This window comes from Pinus tabuliformis, chromosome 2_2 (assembly GCF_031772625.1).
Source record: "Pinus tabuliformis cultivar Carrire ecotype Pingquan chromosome 2_2, CPIR1, whole genome shotgun sequence".
NCBI classification, from domain to species: Eukaryota; Viridiplantae; Streptophyta; class Pinopsida; order Pinales; family Pinaceae; genus Pinus; species Pinus tabuliformis.
This window is the reverse complement of record NC_142300.1, coordinates 1,257,143,921-1,257,166,510: the sequence shown is the minus strand read 5'-3', so window position 1 is coordinate 1,257,166,510 and position 22,590 is coordinate 1,257,143,921.

Genomic DNA, 22,590 nt, shown 5'->3' with positions numbered 1-22,590 from the left:
CGGTGCCGTCTGGACCAGGTAGGAGCTAAACCTAAGCTCTTTCATTTCATGGTTTCCATTTTGCATTTTGAGCTTGATTCCTAGCTTTTCTGAACCCCTGGGGTTTAAGGAACTCGTTCTGCCATAAACGCACCCTCAGTGTATCGAAACCTGCGTTGAATGTTGGCCTGTCTAAAGGCTATCTGACATTCAACACACCTAGAACACTGCTGCAGGTGCGTTGGGCGTAAAAAGGGAATTTGATGCACAATTTTTGATGAAATTTTTGCCTGTTTCTCACCAAAATCAGGTCCTAACTCTTCTCTTGTTTGTTTTTAAGAGATCTTTGGAGTAATATGACCATTACATGGCGAGAACGTGAGCATGAAGAAGAGGACATGCTTGCCTACATGATCCAGTTATAATGAACGCACTGCGGAATTGTGGCTTGCTGAAGTTCTTCTGCATTTCTAGCATGAGACAGCAGATCAACTTACTGCAGTATTTGCTCGATGCTTGGGATCCTACCAATCAGGTTTTCCAGATCAAGGGCAAATCTATCTCCTTGACAGCAGTAGACATCTATTTCTTAACCGGCTTGTCGAGGCGGGGTGCCCCCATCTCTTTGTCAGGTTCGGCTCGAGGAGGCGATTCTGTGAGAGATTATGTCCGCCGGTACTGCAGAGAAGGATCTCAGCCGAGTAAAGACGGCAAGATCATCATCCGTGATGTCACTGACAGGTCCCTTAGGACTATTTTGTTTACTTTTGGTAGGATGGCCGGTAGTGCGTCTCTTCATGTAGCCAATCGATCTTACATGCAGCATGCCTTGGAATGCCTCCAACCGAAGGTGTTCAACTGGTGCGACGCAGTACTTCTTGTGATGAAAGAACAGCTGACCAAGATAAAGAGCGGGAGGTTGAAGAACTTTGGGTATGGTTCTATTTTGACCGCCTTTGCCTTGGAGAAGATACCACTGATGCAACCGTAGTACATTGCACTCGATTTACCTTCTCCTACTGAACCATGTATGCAAAGATGGGTTGACCATATGTTTAGGCATGCTGGCCAGTCTCAGATTTCATTTTCTAATACCTTCTTCAGGTGGTTTGATCGTCAGGAGATGGTTTATTCTGAGTATCAATACGCTGGCATGGACTTCCGGGGTGATCCAGATTTAGTATTGCCGGATGGCGAGCAGTGGGGCGCCATTGGTAAAATCTTTGACCATATTGCTGTTTATCGTTTTTTTTTTTTGTTTATAATGTCCTTGTGCTTTATTCTATCAAGACTTTAATCAAACTCATGTGTACATGCAGATGTTGGTCCCATTCGTCCAGTAGTTTGCTTGAGAGTACCAACTGCTGCCCCAGTAGGAGAGGCCGTCGGAAGGGCTATTCTTCGTGACCTCGATGTGGCCGAGACTCTCACAACTTTGCAGGAGCAGTTTGAGGGCCTCACTCTCGGTATTCCAGATGTGAGGACCGACGAGCTACATTTGCGATTACAGCGGCATACTACTAGTGTGCCCAGACGATGGACTCGTCTCCTACGCATGATCGCACAGGCTGTGACTTGCTATCACGAGCGTCATTAGACTAGGGTGCCCCCTAGCATTTTGAGTTTTTGGGTCGTTTGACCGATTTTGTCTTGGTTACAGAACATTACGTGTAAACCATAAACAGTTATATATATTTTTGATTTTCGAAGTTTTATTTTGGTTGAGCTACATGATCCACATGCAAAACATTGATGTTGTGTTTCTTTTTATAAATGTTGCAAATGTCTATCTAACACATAGTTTGCTAATGAGTCAGTTAATGTGTTTAAGTTTATGGAAATATGTTGATATTGAATAAGATCAAATTGTCTTTCCAAAATCTTAACCCTTAGGAACATGCGATAAATAGCTGGGTTTCGGACGGAATATATACCATCGAGTTGTAGTATTACGAGTTGTGAGTCTAGCCTGACAATTAGTCGACATATACCATGAGTGATGGCATCAGAGAGAAGCTCTATCAACGCGCTATACTTAGTGATGTTATTCGTTGATCGACCAATACATACACCTCTGAAACTTACTAACTCGCCGCTTGGATAAAAAATGGCCCAGGCTGCGGAGGACAGGTTCCGCGAACTACGACTCGCTCCGTCGGCATATCCAACACATGGCTCCAATAGGTTTGACATCTGCAATAAATGTAAAAAGTGGATTACTTGACCAAAACAAACACTTTAGTGAAAACAAAAGCATACTGGTTACCATTACGCATAGTAACGCTTGAGGTACAACCCATTACGGGGTTGCGCCAGTGGAATTCCGTCATAATCCATTAACTCGTAGGCTCCTTTTGCTAACACTCGTTTAACAATATAGGGGCCCATCCATAAAGACTTAAATTTACCTGCTCCCAATTTATCGGATTCTTGGTCATAAAGCAAGACCAAGTCACCTTCTGAGAAGACACGGGGTTTGACATTTTTGTCGAACTACGCCTTGACTCGTTTCTTATGGGTTTCGTTAGCCAAGGCGGTGTCACGACGAGTTTCATCCAATTGGATTAATTCCAAGAAACGATCCTCTTCTTCTGAAGTTCCGGGGAGGAGATTAATTGCGAGTTTGAGAGTCGAGATTTCACACTAGATTGGTAAGACTGCTTCCAGGCCATATACCAGTTGGAAGGGTGTGAACCCGGTTGCATTCCTTACCGATGTTCGGTAAGCCCACAAAGCTGAGTACAGGATTAGGTGCCATCTTCTTTTGTGAACTCCGATCATCCTTTGCAGCATGCGTTTCAGGACCTTGTTGATTGCTTCAACTTGTCCGTTGGCTTGCAGATAATATGGAGTAGAGCTGTCGTGAGACAATCCTAGCTTGGCGGCTAATTCGACCATCATGTGATTGCGAAAATGCGATCCATGATCTGTGACTATAGCTTGTGGTATGCCGAATCTAGCGACTACATGATTGAAAAAGAAGAGGGCAGCTGTTTCACCAGTATTATCTAATGTAGGCATCGCCTCGGCCCATTTGGTAAAATAGTCAACTGCGACTATGATATACCCATGCCCCCCGGTCGAGGTGGGGTTACATGTCATGAAATCGATGCCCCCTTTGGGGAATGGCCCAACAGCAACTATTGGCTGTAGAGGTGCGGGTGGTCTTCTGGTTTTGCTATCAAAAATTTGACAAGCATGGCAACTTCTGACTAGGGTTATGCAATCTTTGAAAATTGTTGGCCAGAAGTATCTTGCTCGTAAAATTTTTTGTGCTGTAGCATATCCAGATTGATGCCCCCCACACGCGCCTGAATGACACTCATTTAGGACTTTTTCGGCCTCCTCATGGGTGAGGCACCTTCTTAGAACTGTATCGATACCACGACGGTAAAGTGTATCACCGACGATCATGTAGTCTTTTGCTTGGTATCAAATATGTTTTTGTTCAGAGTGGGAGGTGTTTGGCCTAAATTTTTGGGTTTGGAGATAAATGATTATATCTCCATACCACTCATTGCTTGTAGATATCAGAAACAAACTCTCATCCACGATTGATTCTTAGGATGTTTCATCGTTGGACGACGATGGGAGATCGCACAATAATTCTGCGAAAACTATAGCTTTCTTTGACTTGGATTTTACAAATTCCAGATCAAACTCTTGTAGGATTGCTATCCATTTTAAGTATTTTCCCCCTAGTAACTGTCGCGACAATATATAAGTCATGGGGTTGCAATCTGACAGAATGGTAGTTTTCCGAAAGAGGACATAGTGTCGAAATCTTTGTATCGCTTGAACAGCTGCAAGCGCTAGCTTTTCAATGTAAGAATATTTGTTTTCTGTATCATTTAAGTTTTTACTTAAATAATATATAGGATGCTCAATTCCATCGACTTCTTGAACTAAAACCATTGCGATGGTCGTATCTGCTGCAGCCAGATACAGGTTAAAATCCCTTTAATAATCAGGGGCGTACATTAACGATGCTTTCATTAGGGAATCTTTTAAAGCATCAAAGGAAGCTTGCGCAACCTGATCCTAGACAAAGGGTACCTCCTTTTTCAAAAGACGTGTATAACCTTTAGCAAGTTCGGCGTAATTTGGAATGAACCTCCTCAGAAAGTTTGCTTTCCCTTGGAGTTTCTGAATCTGAAGCAAATTCGAAGGTGGAGGAAAATTTCTGATTGCCTGGACCTTACAAGGGTTGAGACGAATCCAATCCTTGGAGACTACAAAGCCAAGTAAACGACTGGAACTGACGCAAAATACACATTTGTGCGGATTGAGTCGTATCTTGTAGTGTTGGCAACGTAGAAATATCGCTCTTAAATGCTGCGGATGATCAGTCCGCTTTCGCGAATGAGCCGGAAGGTCGTCGAGGTATGGTTGAACGATGTTTTTGATGTCATGGAAGGCATAATTCATTGCCCTTTGAAACGTTGCCCCCGCGTTCTTTAAACCAAAGGGTAATTTTCGATATGCGAATGTGCCCCACGGACAAATAAATGCAGTCTTTGACTGGTCCTGTGGGCGGATATTTATTTGATTATACCCAGAGAATCCATCCATGAATGAAAAGATTTCGCATCCCGCACATTCATCAATTATCTGGTCAATGAAAGGTGTAGGGTAGTTGTCTTTTGGACAAGCTTGATTTACATCCATATAATCGACGCACACTCTAATTGTCCCCTGTTTTTTCATAACAGGGACAATATTCGATACCCAATCGGTTAGAGGAACCGGGTAGATGAAACCAGCATGGAGAAGTTTTTTGACTTCTGCCTTAATGGCAACGGCTTTCTTGGGGTGCACCTGTCTTAGCCGTTGCCGTACTAGTTTGACATCTGGATACATCTTAATTTCGTTTTCAACGATACTCGAGTCAATGCATGGCATTTCACTGTATGACCAAGCAAAGAAATCTCTGAATTCGCAAAAAAGAGCGTTATATATTTCCAGTTCTGAAGGAGAACAACATTTGCCAACATAAATATTCTCTACAACATCTGTTTTGGTCGAGATATTTATGGCTATAGTCTCTTCAATGTTGGACAAGTTTCGCTCGGAATCCACCGTATTTACAGTATTTGACAAAAAATCAAAGACTGGAGGATGATAAAGGTCATTTTGAGTATCTTCTCCACAATCCGGAAGAAGAGAATGATGGTGGGAATCATTCCATGGTGCTCCTTCAATTACCATAGATTGGACAATTCCTTCGTCGGTGACATGCACTCGCGACCAAGGATCTGAAGGAGTACCATATTCTCTAGACCTATCTATCCAAACGCTTGATGAGCGTTGATTTGGGTTTGCCTCCCATGCTAGGAACATTGATTGCTATAATATTTCCGTTGGGCTCGGGGGCAAAACCACTGCATGATCCATGTCGATATCGTTTTCTGAGATATTTTTAGAAGATATCATGTTGCAGGTTCCTATCTTCGCTACTTCCGCCAGATTGATTGGAGGTGGAAGAGCAAAAGTTCCCATTAGTATAGGATCTTTTAGTAAGCCTACTCCGATATTTTGAAGCGAATGGGGGCTTCCATGGATCATGGGAATGCTTCCAGTAACTTGAGAACCATTGGGGAGGAAGTTTTGTTGATCGACGATTGTAATCCCTCCTTGAAAGGGAAATGCAATCTTTCTAAAATAGGTCGACACAACAGCTGCCATGGCATATATCCATGGTATTCCTAGTAGGATGTTGTAATCAAGATTCCCATCGATGACTTTAACATCTATTTCTACTGTTTTCCCTCCTAGTTCAACTTTCAAGTTACTTAGGATACCATATGGGGTATATGTTCTTTCGTCGAATGCTTTTAATGTCGTCGAAGATCGCGACAAGGTTGGAGATCCTAAATTTTTCCAGCAACTCATCGACATAATGCATGTAGATGCCCCCTCATCAATAATCGTTCGATGAACAGTTTTGTTGAGGGCTTTCACTTGAACAAGGAAAGCTAGTTGAGCTGGTAATTGAGGATCGTATCCTTTATGATCGAAGGATACAAGATTGGAATCCTTTGGGTTAATCCCACCAATGGCCGATAATAAAGCCTGCCTTTGGGATGGGCAATTTTGTAGTACTTTAAGAGTCGACATAGCGGATGGCGATTGGGCCAAATCTTCCACTATGTTATAATGCTGTGCCGCTCTAGCGCGGGGATTAAATGTCGACTTATGTACTACACCCTTTGGCGGTTTTATCGTCAATTAAGGAGTGGTGGGTGGCACAACTTCTGTCGAAGTCGTTGTCGAACTACTTGGTTGATCCTTATCCTTGTTGTTCGACAGTTGTGGATTCCCATAATCCTTGTTCCTCGTCGATATCAAAGCATCATTTTGTTGTTTTGAAACCGACAACATTAGCACTTGAGATGGGGAAGCATTTCCACTTTCAACCAGATTTGTTCCTGGATTTGGAAACGGATCAGTTAACACTGCTGAGGTTTTCGAATTCTTAAAGAATTTCTTAAGCTCAGCTCTGTGTGGACAATCTGAGGTCCAATGATCCTCATCGCATATAAAGCATGGACTTTTTGGTTTCCTATTTCCAGGAGGGTTTGAAGAAGATTTTTCAGGTGATGATTCCTCCTATTTCTTCTTCTTCCCTTTGCCTTTCTTCTTGCTTCCTGGTTGTTTGGTTTCTTTGCCTTTATCTGTCGATACGACATTTACTTCCGAAGCAAGAAGTTCGTCTTTTGCATTTTGACCTGAAATCTTACGGGCCTTTTTGGATGTAGCCTTTGTCGATTTCGTGTCTTTCGTGCCAATCACGCCATCGTCGGCATGAGAGTCATTGTTTGATTCAGGAGGAGGAGGAATTGAGAATTCCGGTCTAGGGGCATCAGGTTTTTTGTCGTAGAGCATGCCGGACTGAGTGTAAATCAAGTCCAGATATTTTACACGAGCGATAACTTGCTCTTCTGTTACGACTCCCCCCTTTGCCACATCTTTCGTGATGGAAGGCAGTAATGACTTGATAAACCATTTAGCTAAGAGCTGATCGGGGACGTACGTTTTTACCATCCTATGTCGACATCGCCACTCATGTATATGATCAGATATGTGAGTGGCCGTTGTCTGTTTGAAGTTGGTAAGAAGTTCTGTTCCCGTTTCGTTCCTTATTGGTAATTGAAAATGGGTTAAGAAGGTTGTGGCTAATGTACTGAAGTTGTCAAACGAAGCTCTAGGCAATTCAATGTACCATTTTGCCGCTGGACCCGTTAACGTCCTCTGAAAGAGGCGAAGTCTTATCGAATCATCATTTAGGGTGTTTGATGAACACCATAGATGAAAGGTCATCACGTGATTCGATGGATCTTCACCCGGATTTCCATTAAATTTAGGAATATCTGATGGAAGTTTATGCAGAATCGCTGGCCACCAAGGGGCGTAAGCAATTGGATCGTTTGTTAACCGATTTAAATCAGGTAACTCTAAGGTTGCCACAAAGGGTAACTGTTGATTCAGGTTAGGTGAAGCATACCCAGGATAAGATGGGATTGCCTGAGCAGTTGGTCTTTGCGTACCGGCATAATGCATTTGATGCTGGTATGTTTGGTAAGGTTGGTGAACATGACCATTGTAGAATGGTTGATTTTGACCGTTTTGAATGTACGGTTGTCCAATGTTCGCAAAGATTTGCTGCTCAAAACCTTGGTATACTTGTTGGAATTGCGGTTGTTGGTATTGCACCAGCCATGGTTGTGAAGCCTTGTGCTGTTGCACGATACTAACCGTTTGACCAAGGTGAGGGGTAATTGTACCCGTTTGGACCTGCGTCGCTCCATTAGTCGGCGATTATGGTTGAGTTGCAGGGTCAAGGGGCTGTTGCATTACAACCTGAGAAACCTGAGGTTGGCATACAACAGGCAGCGTTTGAACTTGCGACACCGTCACAATAGCTGGCGTAGTCGGGATATTCGACATAGGTACGCATTGTTGCATCGAATACACAACTCTTGGTTGTTGAGGTAGTATAGGTACCCAACCACTTGAGGTAATTCCAGTGTAACCTGAATGTTGTTGTGAACTCCCGTATGGATATCCTCCCGGAGGGGATAATGAAAGGGCATACTGCCCCCCATACGGTGGTAATCCAGAACTAAAGGGAATTGTTTGCCCCTGGGGACCGGAATGCCCAAATTGACCTCCAAATGGATCAATTTGTTGAGACTCAACATAAGAGTTTCCGGATATTATTCCGGATTAACAAACAGGAACGGACCATATTGTCGAAATAGCCCCTGAGTGGGCACCTTCTAGCGAGAGAGAGCTAGTCGGGACAGATGGTATACCGGCGAAAATTGTCGGAGTGATAGCAGGGAGTTATACCATTGCTGTGTCAGATGACACAGTCCTAGATGTTGACAGTTTCTCAGACATTTGTAGTCTATCCAAAAGATTACCTAGCGATTCTACAGGAGCTTTCGCTGGTGGTAGACTAATTTCTGATGAAGAAGGATATAGAGTGATCCCGACTCCAAAGTTCGTTGGAGTACTTGTTTGAGGATCTTCTACAATTTCTTCTATTGCAATCAGACCAGGTGGAAGGGGAAGACCGTCAGGTCCGTAAAATATTTCTGGTGCCGAAGAAGGTGTGAGATTGGCAGTGACAGAGGTTTGAAGAGTAAGACTCTCCGAATCGGTTGTAGATGGAACTGGTTTGGAGACACAAGTGTTTATTCTCAAACTAGGATCAGTATCACTGTCCTTCTGTGGTTGTTGAACTTATTCTGTAGAGGCAGGGATTCTAGAAATGTTTGGAGTAACCGGAGTCTCTGATGTCGTTGGAACACCTGTTCTAACTTTGATAGGAGATTTGGAACCGGTTAAACGAGTTCGCTTTGTCCGTACTAGTTTCGATTCCGGAGACAAAGACTGTTGACTCATAAGCCTCCGCGAACGATGGGGTTTCAATTGACTTTCTTCCACGATTGCAGATTACTCGATCAACTAAAATAAAGGGAAGGTATGTTTCCGAATTAAATGAATTTTAGACGCTTTGACACAACTTGTTTTTTCAGTTTTTAAGAGTTGAGAAAAAACAAAAGATGACTCTAGTCTCCTTCGATTTTTAATGAGCCTGAAGTGACAAGTGCTCAGATGGACCTTTTCCGTTAAGGAGTCTGAAAAGGAATGAAAGGGACTGCTCTGGAGATCTAAGTAGAGGGAGTACCAAACCAATCGCAAAATTGCAGAATACTTTTTACGGTACGACAGTCAATCTTCCCGAATGTTGTGTTCAGTGCATTGCGATCGATAGGGCAGCAGACACGGCTTCCTATGGATAAAGGATTTAAGCCTATAGGGGTCTCCCAAAATATACTCGACGGTACGTGGGAGCACAAGTCTATACTGGCACTTATCGTCTCAAAGTGGAGGAATCACCCAACCATCAATGAGGACAACAGTTACCAGGCTTTACGATGCCGGAATACGTCTCTAGCCTAGACCTCTAAATGTTGTGCGTTAAGTTCCAAAGCGTTGTTAGATTCATTGAATTTATTTTAAGTTGATCTTGCTTATGAAGTTTGCCTTTTGGGTTCACCACGAGATGTAGATGTAATTCCTAAAATGCAATCTAAAGATGATAAAGAAACTTTTATCTCTTTTGTGCAATGAAAATCCTAGCTACTAGAGGAAAAGAAAGACACAATCTTTTCACAAAGAGCAAAGAGCACACTGTAAATGCACTTTCCTAAATCAAGCCAAACAGACTGTCTATATGCAAATGCACATGCATGTATTTGTTTTCGACTTTCTTAGTATTGATGCTAAAAAGAAAGTTGATGTACAAATCTGAATTTGCTTTCAAGCGACAAATACAAACAAGCTTCTTTTCGAAATCAAAAGATAGAGATGATTACGACACCTTGCGATTTTGAAATGAACACTTGTTCTTGACACTAGAAAATCACAAATTCAAACCAAAGCAATAGTAACAGTATAATCGACCACCAACAGCAATCAAACTTTCTCCTATGATCGAAATCGACACTTGCGACAGATCCAAATCAAAGGACGACAGTACGACTATTCTATTTTTGCAATGGAAAACTGTAAATGACTCAACAAACACACAAAAACATCTACAGTTCTTTTGTACAAAGGAGGCGGAATAACAGCAAGGAAAAGGGGTTTTAAACAGACACATATACTGATCATAGGTAGCAAAATTCAGAGATAGAACTGGAGAAAATGAAGCACAAGAACCACAGCTGCACAGGGCTAGTCTGATCAGTGCACCTGTAACACAGAGAAACTGCACTGCAGCGCAGGTTGCCCTTTCGAGAAGTGCGCTGAAATTCAGGATCTCTTAACAGTACCCGCGCTAGGCCAGAAACGAGAATCTGTCGGGGTTCTGGGTCACAGTTTGCAGTTCAGTCTTTGGTTTTTGGCCGAGTAAAAGCAATCAGTAATGCACAATTAGGGGTAGATCTAAGGAGGGTCTAAGAGCTATCACAAGGGAAATCATATAGTTTGTGAATTAGTTGTTCAAATCATAAACAGATCCAGTGAATGGACTGAAGCAGCAGATGTCTACTTTGCATTTGTTATGGCAAATGCAGTTCGAATGCTACTTATAAGTTTATGAAACAAACAACAAAGAATGATACACAAACAAACAAATTAGACATCCCCAGTGGAGTCGCCATTTTGTTACTGGGAAAAGTGTCTATTTAGAGCTGCTCTATCCCACTAAGGTGTGACAGCTGCCTTAGAAACAAACAGAGAAAAACTACTTTTGTATTTCCTTTATTAACTATAGATAGAGAGGAATAGAAAGAACCAACCTGTGTCTTGCGCTAATCCTTTGATCCAATTCCTCTCTTCTCTGACAGCCTCCAACTACCTGCTCCCTTACTTGCCCAGCTTCACCAAGTACCTGTAAGATCACAGAAGAGGAACACTATACAAAGACATGGATCTATATTCATAAACAACTTAGGATCCGATTTAAGTTAACCATACAAATGTAACAAGGATCAATGATACAAAAGCACGGAGGAAAAACTCAAATAATTTTTATTGATAAACAAGAATAGATCCAGGAGGAGTTACAACAGATGGTTCCTGACCCAGCATCAACCTCCCAGCAAAGAAGCCCCTCTTCACCTCCAACAAAGCATAGATCACCCAATACTCTGATGTTTGTCTCAAAACCAACAACAATTCCTTACAATGTGCAAAATTCCAGCCTCTGGATCTCTGGGATGAGGGATCCATATATAGATATGTGTAAGGAGGATGAGTCAGCTTGTGATTTGATTAGTGTCTTCTCTCTGTCAGTTCTTGCTTCCACTTGGAGACTGAAGGCCTCTTACTCATCCTTGGTCGAATTCAGTGAGGCAAGTGTCACAGGAGAAGATTCTGGAAGCTTCCATTGTCTCTCCACCTCGCGGAATGACACTGCCATTTGTCATTTCTCGCCCAACGCACCCTCATAGTGCATTTAGGTGCGTTGCAACGCACCTAGCCAGTGTATTTAGGTGCAATGCAACGCACCTAGCCAGTGGAGCAGCTGAAATGATCCTATTTTGACTTATTCTGAGTAGTTTCTGGTGGAGAACTTCTGGGAGAAGCTGTAATTTGTTGACCTTGTTCCTTTAGGGGTTAGAACAACACTTTTAGGGACTTAGGAGCCCTTGGTTTATGGACATTTCATGCTTGGAGTTCTAATGCACAAAAATTTCTATAACACCTTCCAATAAAAGAAAAACTTGATTTTGACTGCTAACACTGTTCTTCAACTGCTATTCCTCTCCTGGTTGGTCGAGCCTGCTTGTTCATCCTTTCCTTTTTTGGCAGTTAATGAGGCAAGCTCTTAGGCCTGGGACTGATACTGATTTAATTAGACTGATGGGACTGACTTCTGATTGGATATGATTGGATGGTCCTTTGACTAACCAATACCTTTCTCCTTCCCTTAACGGGTGTTAACACCCAGGTTGTTCCCTATGACTCCCAAGGGAATACGGCCGGGGTAACCACTAACCAAACTTTGGATCACAGTTCCTAGCCAAACTGTAATCAGAGAGGGCTCTCTCTTTATGATTTGTCTCTGTTTTGATGGTGTTTTAGGCTAGCTATTATGCTCAGGTTTTGGTTTATGTTTTGGTTGAAGGACTTCTTTCAGGGCTTAAGATGTAGTGTTTAGAGAGTAGTATATCATTGGGCAATGGAGTCTAGAGCTATGAAATGCTTTGAAATGCTGGAGTGATGATGTTCATACTGCAGGGCCTATTGTGTATCTCAAACAAACAAATTTAGACTTAAGTGGTGATGCATGGTCAGCCAACAGAAAGCAATTAAGAATTCTCTATTAAGCTGGTGATGTGAAAGTGAAACATGTTGCATAGGAGCAAACTTGAATTCCTGAAACAAAGGTCACTGTGAAAGATATATTCTGAAAGTGCAGCAATTAAGAATTACACTTATCAAGATTATAGCTGAAGAAAAAACATTCATTAACAACATAGATTGAACTCAGGGTATTGCATGAATAAGTCTTGAAGGTTATTCTTTTTCTTTGTTGTCAAACACTTAGAAATTAGAAACATATATGGATTTTAATAGATTGAAAATACATAACAAAGAGAGTTATAGAAACTTATTGTATTGTTAAATACACAGGAATCCCGCAGTTTTCAACAGACACCAGAACGCATTCAACACTTCAGAACTCCGAGAAATTCCATCACTTTCTTTATTAAACTCTGAAAGGATTACAGCATAAGAACTTCTTCAAGGGGGATCAACAACAACCCCTGCAAGCTTGTGTGAGGGGCAAATATATACAGTCGGTTTACAAAATATCTGAGTGCTAAGTTATCTCAGAAATGAATGCGTTCACCAACTTTTCAAGATATTTTTAGATAAGAAAGTTATTACATCATTGAATACAAAGTAAATGCCTCTTTATGCTTGTCAGAAGATATTTTGGCCTTTGGAGGCCACTGAGTCGGTGGGAGTGATCTGTATTAATGCTGAAAAATGCGCTTTTGGAGCTGCTCTGCTGTAGCTTCTCGGCCTGGACACCTGTAGCTTCCTGCCTTGCTGTGTTGGCCGAAATTTCTGCTGAGTTGGCTCAGCTTTTATCTTTAACGCATGCTGATTCTTTCTAAACTGTCCTGTGTATGACAATTTGCATTTTTTGTGAACAAAATTTAGTGAATGGCTTCCTGTTTATAAAATCATCTGAATGGCCTTAGTCCACCATTCTAGTGTAGGTAGTTGATGCCTAAGAATTGCATCCATAGTCTCCTCTGCCTCTGTATACTTATAAAAATTGGGAGGCACCTCAAACAGGTGTTTGATTTCATTCATTATAAAAAATAAATTTTCTACTCTGTTGTAGAGAGTCTGTCCTGTGGCTGGCCCTGTTTCCTCTGAGGTGCTGGGCTTCTCATTGATCTGACTTGTGGCAAATGTGTTAACCCTTTTGGCATACTGCTCATGAGTAAACAGTCTCCCTGCGCTGTTCAGTAAGCCAGGGAGCCCTCTGTTTTCTAATACCTGAAACTTCTCCAAAAACCTGTTTACCTCAGTCTGCATGTCCTGGGTTCTTCTCTCTAATGTCTGCACCAAGTTTCTCAGTGTGAGAACCCTCTTGATTAACTGAATGTGCTCAGTTCTGTTTGAAATTCCCATGGCAGCCAACTGAGTACTTGTTCTATTGTTAAGCACATTAATCATCCTGGTGGCTATTTCAGGCATGTTGCTTAGAGCAGCTCTTGATCTTTGAATCTCATTCTGTGCTTTTGGAATGAGCTCTAACTGCTCATGGATTGTTTCAATATATTGCCATTGCTCATTAACAGATCGGCCAATGTTAGCCCACAACACTATTTTAAGCTCAGCCACCACCTTATCTAATTTGAGCTCATTCTCTAGCTCTTTGATTCTGTCTTTGAGGGCTTTTATCTCCCTGCCCTTTTTTGCCACAGACTGCTTGGATTTGTCATATCTTTCATTGACCTTGGCTAGTTTCTCCTTGGCCTCATTCAATTCTGTCATTTGTGCTTCCAAGGCCTGGATCTCATTCCTCAGCTTTTGCATGTCCAGGCTTGGGGCTTGCTCTGTTGTTGGTGGTGCTGTTGAGGTGGATGTTGCTGCTTGTTCTGTTTGCTGAGGAGGAGGAATAGTAATTGGAGCAGTTTCCTCAAGGTTTATTACTTCAGGAGGAGGTTGGGAGGTCTGACCTTCTTCTCTTTGCTTCAAAGTTGCCTGTAATGCTGCCTGTGCAGCCTCTGATTCTCCCAGCTTTTCTTGTGTCTGGATAAGCTGCTTGTAGAGAGACACCAGCAAAGCTGTGGCATCTTTATCATGCCTCTGTTGGGCAACCTCATCTGTTTGAGGGTGAATGGTGGCTGGCATTTTGATCTTTTTCTTCAAAGCAGCCATGTCTGCATCCCTTAACTTCAATATCTCCTGGATGCCCTTGATATCTTTGGGATCATGCCCAATCTCAATAATTATATCTTCTAAGGACCTAATTCTGTTGTCCTTAGCCTGTGATGATGCCCTTTCCAACTCAAGTTGGGCAGCTGTATTATTAAGGCTATTTTCCAGCCTATAATTGTCCAAGGTTTTGTCTGCCAAGGAGGCATACACCATCTCACTCGTTTCTTTGTGTAGCTCAATTTTGTCCATCGGGTGGATGTCCTTGGCAAGGACCTCAAGATTGGTCCTTATATAATCTGCAGGGGACTGGGGCTGTGCTACAGCTGGCAAGAAATGACTCATGATCATTTTTCCTTCACTAACATCAAAAGCAGACATCAGTCTTTACTGGTTAGTGGGAGCCATCTTTAGCAAATGATTGTACAGCTGTATTTTTATGGGCTCATTCCTCTTCTTTATGTCTATGAACTGTTGTTTGATGCTTAGTTCACCCTCCCTCTGCTGGCTAGAGGAGCTGACTTCTCCTCCCACAGTTCTGTTCTGTTCCTCTTGGAAGGAACTTGCAGATGCTTCCCTGCTAGGTGGGCCCATGCCCAGAGACTGCCCTGTTGGCATTTCCTCATCAGAGAAAGGGTTCAATCTCTGTCTTTTCTCACCATGACTTTCTGATGTGGTCAAGGGAGTCTCTCTGTCCCTTTTTCTGCTAGTATCCTCCTTTTGTGGAGTTTGGAGGATTGATGCATCAACTGATGTTTCTTGCCTAGGAGGCACCGTATTTTGTGCTTGTTGTTCTGTGAAAATTGGGGCCTCAACTGCCCCTTCTTGCTGTGGGGGCTGCTCTTTGTCATGCTGCCCTTCTTCTTGCTGTAATTCCTGTTGTTGTTGTTGTTCTACCTGCTGCTGCTGTTGCTGCACCTTGTCATGAGGTGGCTGCTCAGTCTCCATTTCCTTTTCCTTGCCCCTGCTAGATATATCTTCAGTGGCTTTGGGGGCTTGCTGATTTGCAGTCGAGGAGGATGCAACTGCTCCCACTTGTGTGCTTGGCAGTGAAAACACCTGTGAACAAAGTTCAAGGTCAGCCATCTTTTTTAGATTCCTCACCGCTCTTTGATTCAGCTCTTCTTGTGTAACCGGCTCTTCTAGGGTTCCTCTCCTCCATTTTGCTTGGTTTGCATGTTTTTCAATGTGAGGGATCTTTACATGATCATAGCCAGAGAGCTTATATTTGAGCCTTCTCAAAGTGATGAAGTGGTTGGGGTCATAAGGTTTCCAGAGGAAACTAGTTTGAAGGCCAAGGAACTCAAGCATCCTGTCTGCTTCTCTCCAACCTTCCTCCCTCTGGTTATAGACAAAGTGGTCAAGTTGGTTCCTGACTTTCAACTGTGCTTTCTTGCCTTTGCCTGAAAAGTGAAGCACATCAACATTGCCAAACTGCCTGAAGTATTCTAGGGAAAATAGCCTCATAGGCACATATTTGGGTAGTCTGTAGGGAGGCAATTCACACCCATATATCCTGATGACAGTGTGGTTCTGGTAAAAGTACCAGTCCCCAATGCTGTATGATTTGGATAACTGCAGGATCCTTTTCATTTCATCTGTGAGCCTCAGAGGAGGTGAGCCCATCATCATTGACATAGCTGGGTGGATGAACTGATCTATGAACTCACAATAAGTATAAGGAGATTCAAATCTACAGTGGAAAACAGAGGACCAATAGACCACTGATCTTGGATTGCCTTGGGCATCCTCTCTTTTGATTGGAAAAGAGAATTTCTGATGTTGATGATATAAGATCAAGTGGTAAATGTAAGAGGTATATCTGAACACTCTTTCTCTTGCCAGGTTCATTAGTTGCTCATGTATTTTGTCTGCTATATAGGTGGCATAGTCATAGCAGATAGGAGACTTGCCAGGAGCAAACATGAGCATGATTACTAGCACAGTTTGATCAACAAACTCAATTGAGTTGTAGCCCAAAATGGGACTAATCATGTCTGCCAGATCTCTGCCCAGTTGGTTGAGGTATACTTGATTGATAGGAGGATACTTCACAGAGTCAGAGCCAATGTATAGCTGGTTTAATTTGGTGACCTGAGCATCTGTCATTCTGGCTCCTTGATTTATCAGGTCTACAAGTGATAGAGAGACCAGTTTCTTCTCAGTCCTGAAGCAGAGCATATCCTTGATAGCTTCTGGGGTGACATAAAACACAGCTGATCCTGAAGGGTCAAGAACTGCCCTCTGAGTGGGGTCATAGTTTTCAGCACACAGATGGATCAAATCAGGGAATTGGTTAACTTGAGGGAGCTTAAAAATAGGGAGGAATGAGTCCCATATGCCCAGCACATCTGTTCCAGCCTCATGCTTGGCCTTCAATTCATTGAGCAGGTGGATGTGGAACTTAGTACTCATCAGCATTTCCTCTGAAATCTGATAGTCCATGTCTGCCAGAGACTGCCATTCTAATTGTCTCTGAGGGGCATTCAATGGAGCAACGTTCAACGCTATTGGAGCTACTGGTGGATCCATGATTTCTCCTAGGATTATGGATAGAGTTGCTATGCAGAGCAACACAAAGAGTTTTCTTTGAGGGAGAAATGTGAATTGTATGGAACAGAGGGTGAGTGAAACAGCTGCAGCAATTGAAATACTGTTTAAAGTGCAAATAAGACCAATGTGTGGTCTCAATTTGTCTTTTTTAATAGGTAGGTACAGTTTGAGTAAGCTGTTTCGCGATTGCGCGAACAAAGTACAGTTTTTTGTGAAAATATGGGCAAACAAGGCTCAGCTGGTGTTTTTCGAGCTCACAGTTGTAAATGGGGGCTAGGCACCAAGATTTCGCCGGTGAATTTTGCGAGTTTTTTGTCGTTTAAGCTCTTTTGAGGGAATTCACAGACAAAGTAGGCATATGAAGGATTTATAATGGAAAATACCTGGAAAAGAGCGAGCAATGGTCACAAATGACTGTAGAAATAGCGCGCCGGAGGTCTCCGAGTTGATTTCAGCAAAGGTGGTGTAATTTTGGACGTAAAATCATGCAGAGAAAGCAACAGCTCTTGCGGTAAAAAGTATGAAAAAACGCGAAAATTGGCCTAAATATGGATTTTTGGCATATTGGCGCGTTTTTGGATGACGTCATCAGGTGGGGTCAAGGTCGGATGACATCAGCATGACGTCATCGGGTGAGGTGGCAGGCTCTGATTGGTCCACGGGGGTGATGAGGTGGCGGACATATCAGCGCGGGGGCGGACGAAGGGGCTGACGCGACGGCGGGGTGGCACTGACGTGGGTATGACGTGGTGGTGACATTGGCTGGGCGGATCGACCGAAAACCGGGAGCGGTTAGCGGTTTCACATCGCACCGCTTATGATACGGAAGAGGGATTTGTCAGGCGTACCTCCGATAAGCTGTGGGGACGACGCGTGGCGGAGGCCTGACGTCACCCTCTGACAGATATCGGAAGGTATCTGTCGGACGTCGGGGCCGCTCCGATATGAATGAGGACCGTCGGATCAAGGGGGTCCGATCCGACGGTTGTCGGGTTAGTGAAATGATCGGACATTACGGAAGGGGGCGGGGGTTATTTTAATATTTATTTCGGGATCTGTGTTTGGCGGAGACCTCTTGGTATAGGCGGATTTATAAAGGTTTTTCAATGCCCTTTTAATATTAAAATAACAAGGCGCCCATACTTTGGATAAATGAGACAAGTGGGTTTTTTGTTTATTTTTGCAAATTAAAGCGGGTATAGGTAGAACAAGGTTTTTATAAGGTTTTCTTTGGCAAATGAGGGTTTTAAGGGGCCAAATGAATTCAGAAGAGGGGAGGGGGTTAGATTTAGGTTCATCAAAGTGACCAGATGCCAATTTGATCCCTGACAGAGGATTTATTGGCTATAATGCCAAGGGGAGGGATATTTATACAATGCTTGGGGTTTATACACCATGGTGTTATAATACTAGGGGAAAGGGAATCATAGGGGAATTATATAATAGAGTTAGGGTTAATATGGATGAAAGGAGTTGATGAGGGGGAGATAACACTAAGTTTATTTGAAAATAACTTAGCTTAAGGAGTAGATCAAAATGAAAAGAGTTTTAGACAAGAAATGTGGCTTCTAATAGGACTAAGAACCACTAAAAACCACCAATTCTTTCATGAATATCAACTGATGAGGGGATGTTAGTAATGAATGGAGAGGGGAAAATTGGGAAGTTAGACATGCTTCTTTGCTTGCTGCAACCTGATGGAGAAGAAAGACTTCCCAATCCATTGACTTTGCTTTGTGAAATAGGTTAGCATACCTTCAATTGTAAGGAATGATATTTTTGCAACCCTAACTGCCTACCCATCTACTTGCCTAGCATTTTTTTGTTTCTTCTTGGAGGGTGCACTTAGGCTTGCAGACCCTTACTTGCCTTTTCTTTTCTTTGGCTTTTTCTTTTGTTTTTCTATCTACTTCTACCCTTATTTCTTCCAAGGTCCCAGATTAAGCTGTTGGGAGCCTTTCTTCTCTACCTAAACTACTTGTCTGCCAAGATTGAACAGTTTGGACAGACTTCTTTCTCTATTCTACAACTGAAAATTCAAAACATGGCATGATCCAGATTAGGCTGTTGGACCATCCATCAAAATTTGAGTCCACATCAAGCTATAAGCACAGATTGTATTCTCTTGGAAATATGTGATCTTTGCATCATCAAAGCAGAGCATATTTGGACCTTTTCATTGCCAATCATGAAATATGAAACCTATTGGTATAGGTAGCTAACAACGGGAAGAGCTAATCCAGAGATAGATGTTTCCTTGACTTGCTAACCTTACCTCAAGTAGCAGGAGCTAATACTAGCACCTTACCTAAACTAGCACTTGCTCACCTTACCATTACGATTTGATGGCATTTCATTAGCACCTCACTACACGAACACTAGCACCAATGCGGTAAGTACGAGATACCACACTCAGTACCTTGCCCGTATAACCAATGAGACTTGCCCGTACAACAAATGCTGGGATACTTGCCAGTCCAACCAATACTTCCTTACCTTATAGCTTGCTCTTTGAGGGGAATATTGGTCCCGCAAAAAGAGCATAGAGTTCCCCGCAAAATAGCCTATTTTGGCTTGAGTTTGAGGAGTTCAGAGCTTGGGGAGGGGTAGAGCCTACAATACTAGGGACCTTACAACATTTCATTAGCACCTCATTCTTACTAGTCATGGGTGAGAATCTAATGTTGGATACTTGTTCACCTTAGAATTATTTACTGTCAGTTACCAAAAGACAACTACCAATGTCAGTTACTAATGCAAGTAAAGAGCTAATACTGCTCTAGTTTCAAGAAGGACCTAAAAAGGTAATGGAAAAAATACTCCTCAAAGACAAACTAATAGAAGAACTGCTCTCTTCTCTTTCAACAAACCATACCTATACCTACTACCTACGCTCTTGAAGGCAGGAAGTAGCAACTCAGTTCGTGCCTTTGAGCCAAGTCAAGCCTCTCTTCCTGAAGCTGAAAGACTCTTCCTTTTTCTTGGGTCCTATTCCAAAATTCCATAACCTCTGCTCTTCCAGTTCGCAGCTGCCACCCCACTAAAGGAGAGAATAATAGATGCTTGCTCTCATCCGAATACCTGGTCCATCGAGAAAACCACTTGCCCACTAAAAGGAGAAATGAGTTGAGTCCTCGATCAAAGGAATGGAATACTCCCAAGATATAGACCGACCCACTGAACCCACTAAAGGGGATAACTGATCTACTTGCTCAAAAAAGGGAAAGCTCAAAGATAGAGTACCCAGCGTCTTTCTTGATACGTAATAGGATACCCTCGATTGCTTGATCTCGCTTGGTCCTCTCCCCGAGAGTACCTGCGCTTGCTTTCTCGAGAACCGGAAGTGGAAACTCGACTCCTTCCTAAAAGCAAACTCGAGGGGAAGTTTGTTGCAGCCGAGGGTAACTTGTTTGCAGCTTTCTCTCATCCGAGCAGATCGTCAAGCCATCCATCCCTATAACGCGCCTTCATTAAACCCTTGTTTACCAACTTTCATGTGTATTTGCCCGTTGAGACCATTTGATGAGTGCTTACCGGAATCGAGAAGACTGCTGCCCTCATTCAAATAAAATAGTAGAAGTCAGGATTCGATGCCCACTATCCCTTGAGTTGAATCGAGCTATCCAAACTGAACGACTCCTACTTGACTGGAAGGAGTGGGAAAGAAAGATTGGTAATGCATTCAACTTCTGCAAGAACCTTTCCTCAAGACGAGCTGGTCCAAGACTAGAGTAGAGAAAACGACTAAGACTGGTTTGAAAGAAAGGAAGAAGAGAGACCTCTATTTCACAATAGAGCGGCCTTACGGCACCTCCTCCGCTCGCGAAAGAGTGAAAGAATTCCGACTAGTGAGCTCAGAAACTGCTACTTCGAGAATATATTCCTCAATTAGACTGACTGCTCTGACCTATCGAGGAAAAGAAGAAGCGTGCTCACAGTTGCTGCCTTCAGGATCAGACAAGCCTTCCCTCCTTCAGTCGAACTACTCTGACTTCATGAGAGTCGAGGTAATGAAATTGCTCTCGATGGCTACTTCTAGATTAGGCGAGCTACCCTTCATTCAGTCAATTATGGGTTTCGCAAGTCTTCCTGCTTATGGCTAACCTATGCCTTCCATACAGGAGTTTAAGCACACTCTACGGTCTGGCTTTCATTCAAGCTTGAGACAGCCACTCCTCTTTCCTTCGATTCTCTTCTTCCGGGTTGGAAGTTCGTACTCGTGACTGACAGCTAAAACGAGTCATACTTCTGGAAATGCTCAGACGAGGAGTTTACTACACGAGCACGGATAAAAAGATATGATATATTATACTAAAACAGGGCATATTCACCATCTTAGCCAAAGAGCGAAGGCAAACTACTCTGACCATTACCACTTAAGCAAGTCTTCTGAAAGATGAATCCAGCTTAAAGGGAGGGAGTTCATATCAAGTATGCTCATTAATTAGAATGAATTAGAGTAGTCCGCTAGGAAAGCAAGCAACAAGGGAGACAAGACCAGACCTGAAAGCAAGGTCCCGGAGGGGCTTGCGCTTCCTAGTGCAAGGAAGTGCAAGAAATTGCTGTATTCCATCCATAAGCAATAGAGTCAGGCTCGCTCGAACCAAAGGGATAGGATTAAGGAAAGGAATCAGTCAGGCTCGACATTAGGGAGAAGAGAATCAATCAACTTGAAGAAAGGGAGATGAAGCTTTAAGGCAGGCTTTCTTAGCTTTCTCTTACACCAGGAAGGGAGACTAATAAAAGATTGATAGCAAGGGACACAACTGGAATAAGAAAGGAGGTAGGCAAGCTCTATCGATCAACATAGTGACTAGCAACCTTTACTTACTCTAAGCAAGCAATGGAGAAAACCTAGCCCGATAAGCTATAGAGTGGAGTTGAGAAAGTCTTCTTGATTCATACTTGTCGTCTTTAGAAAGGAAGCTAATTAATGCGAGTAGTGCTTCTCTCCTTTTCCTAGTAGTTATTATCAAGGAAGCGAAAGAAGAAGCTATTTAAGAAACTACCCCATCCCAGTAAGCAAGCTCTAAGCAAGCACTTATAGCGAATTAAGATAAAAAGCTCATTAAGATGAGTAGTTATTAGAAACTCTACATTAATATGAGCATACCTAAGCTATGCATTATTATAAATAAATCCCTCTTCAATGAAGAGCGAGCCTTTGATGATAGAGAATACTCAACTTACAAATGCTAGATTGGAGACCAAAGAGGGAAGACTTGACTAAGCACACTAGGACGATGATGATATCAGTTACGAATGCTAAATCAGAGAAAAGAGAAGGCTTGATCCCTTCTCAAGGTGGCTTGCTTGCCTTGCATTAAGAAGCTCATTAGCTCTTTATTGCATTCAGTTGCTATTCTTCCTTACTTGTATGTATTCCTATACACAGACGGAACACTGACTTGATCTTAATGATGATCTGAAAGTGCTTATTGCTTTCTTTCTTTTATGAGCTTCCTTATTCTACTATCAGTCTTGTTATCCTCTTTTCTTTCTTCCAGTCTTCTTGCTTCTTAAATAGCTTAGAGCCAAACTTCAATGCTTTTCTTCCTCTCCTTAGATTTACTATAGTCGCCTGCTTGTTCCTCCTCTCCCGGCGGTCGAGCCTGCTTGCACACCTCTCCCGGTGGT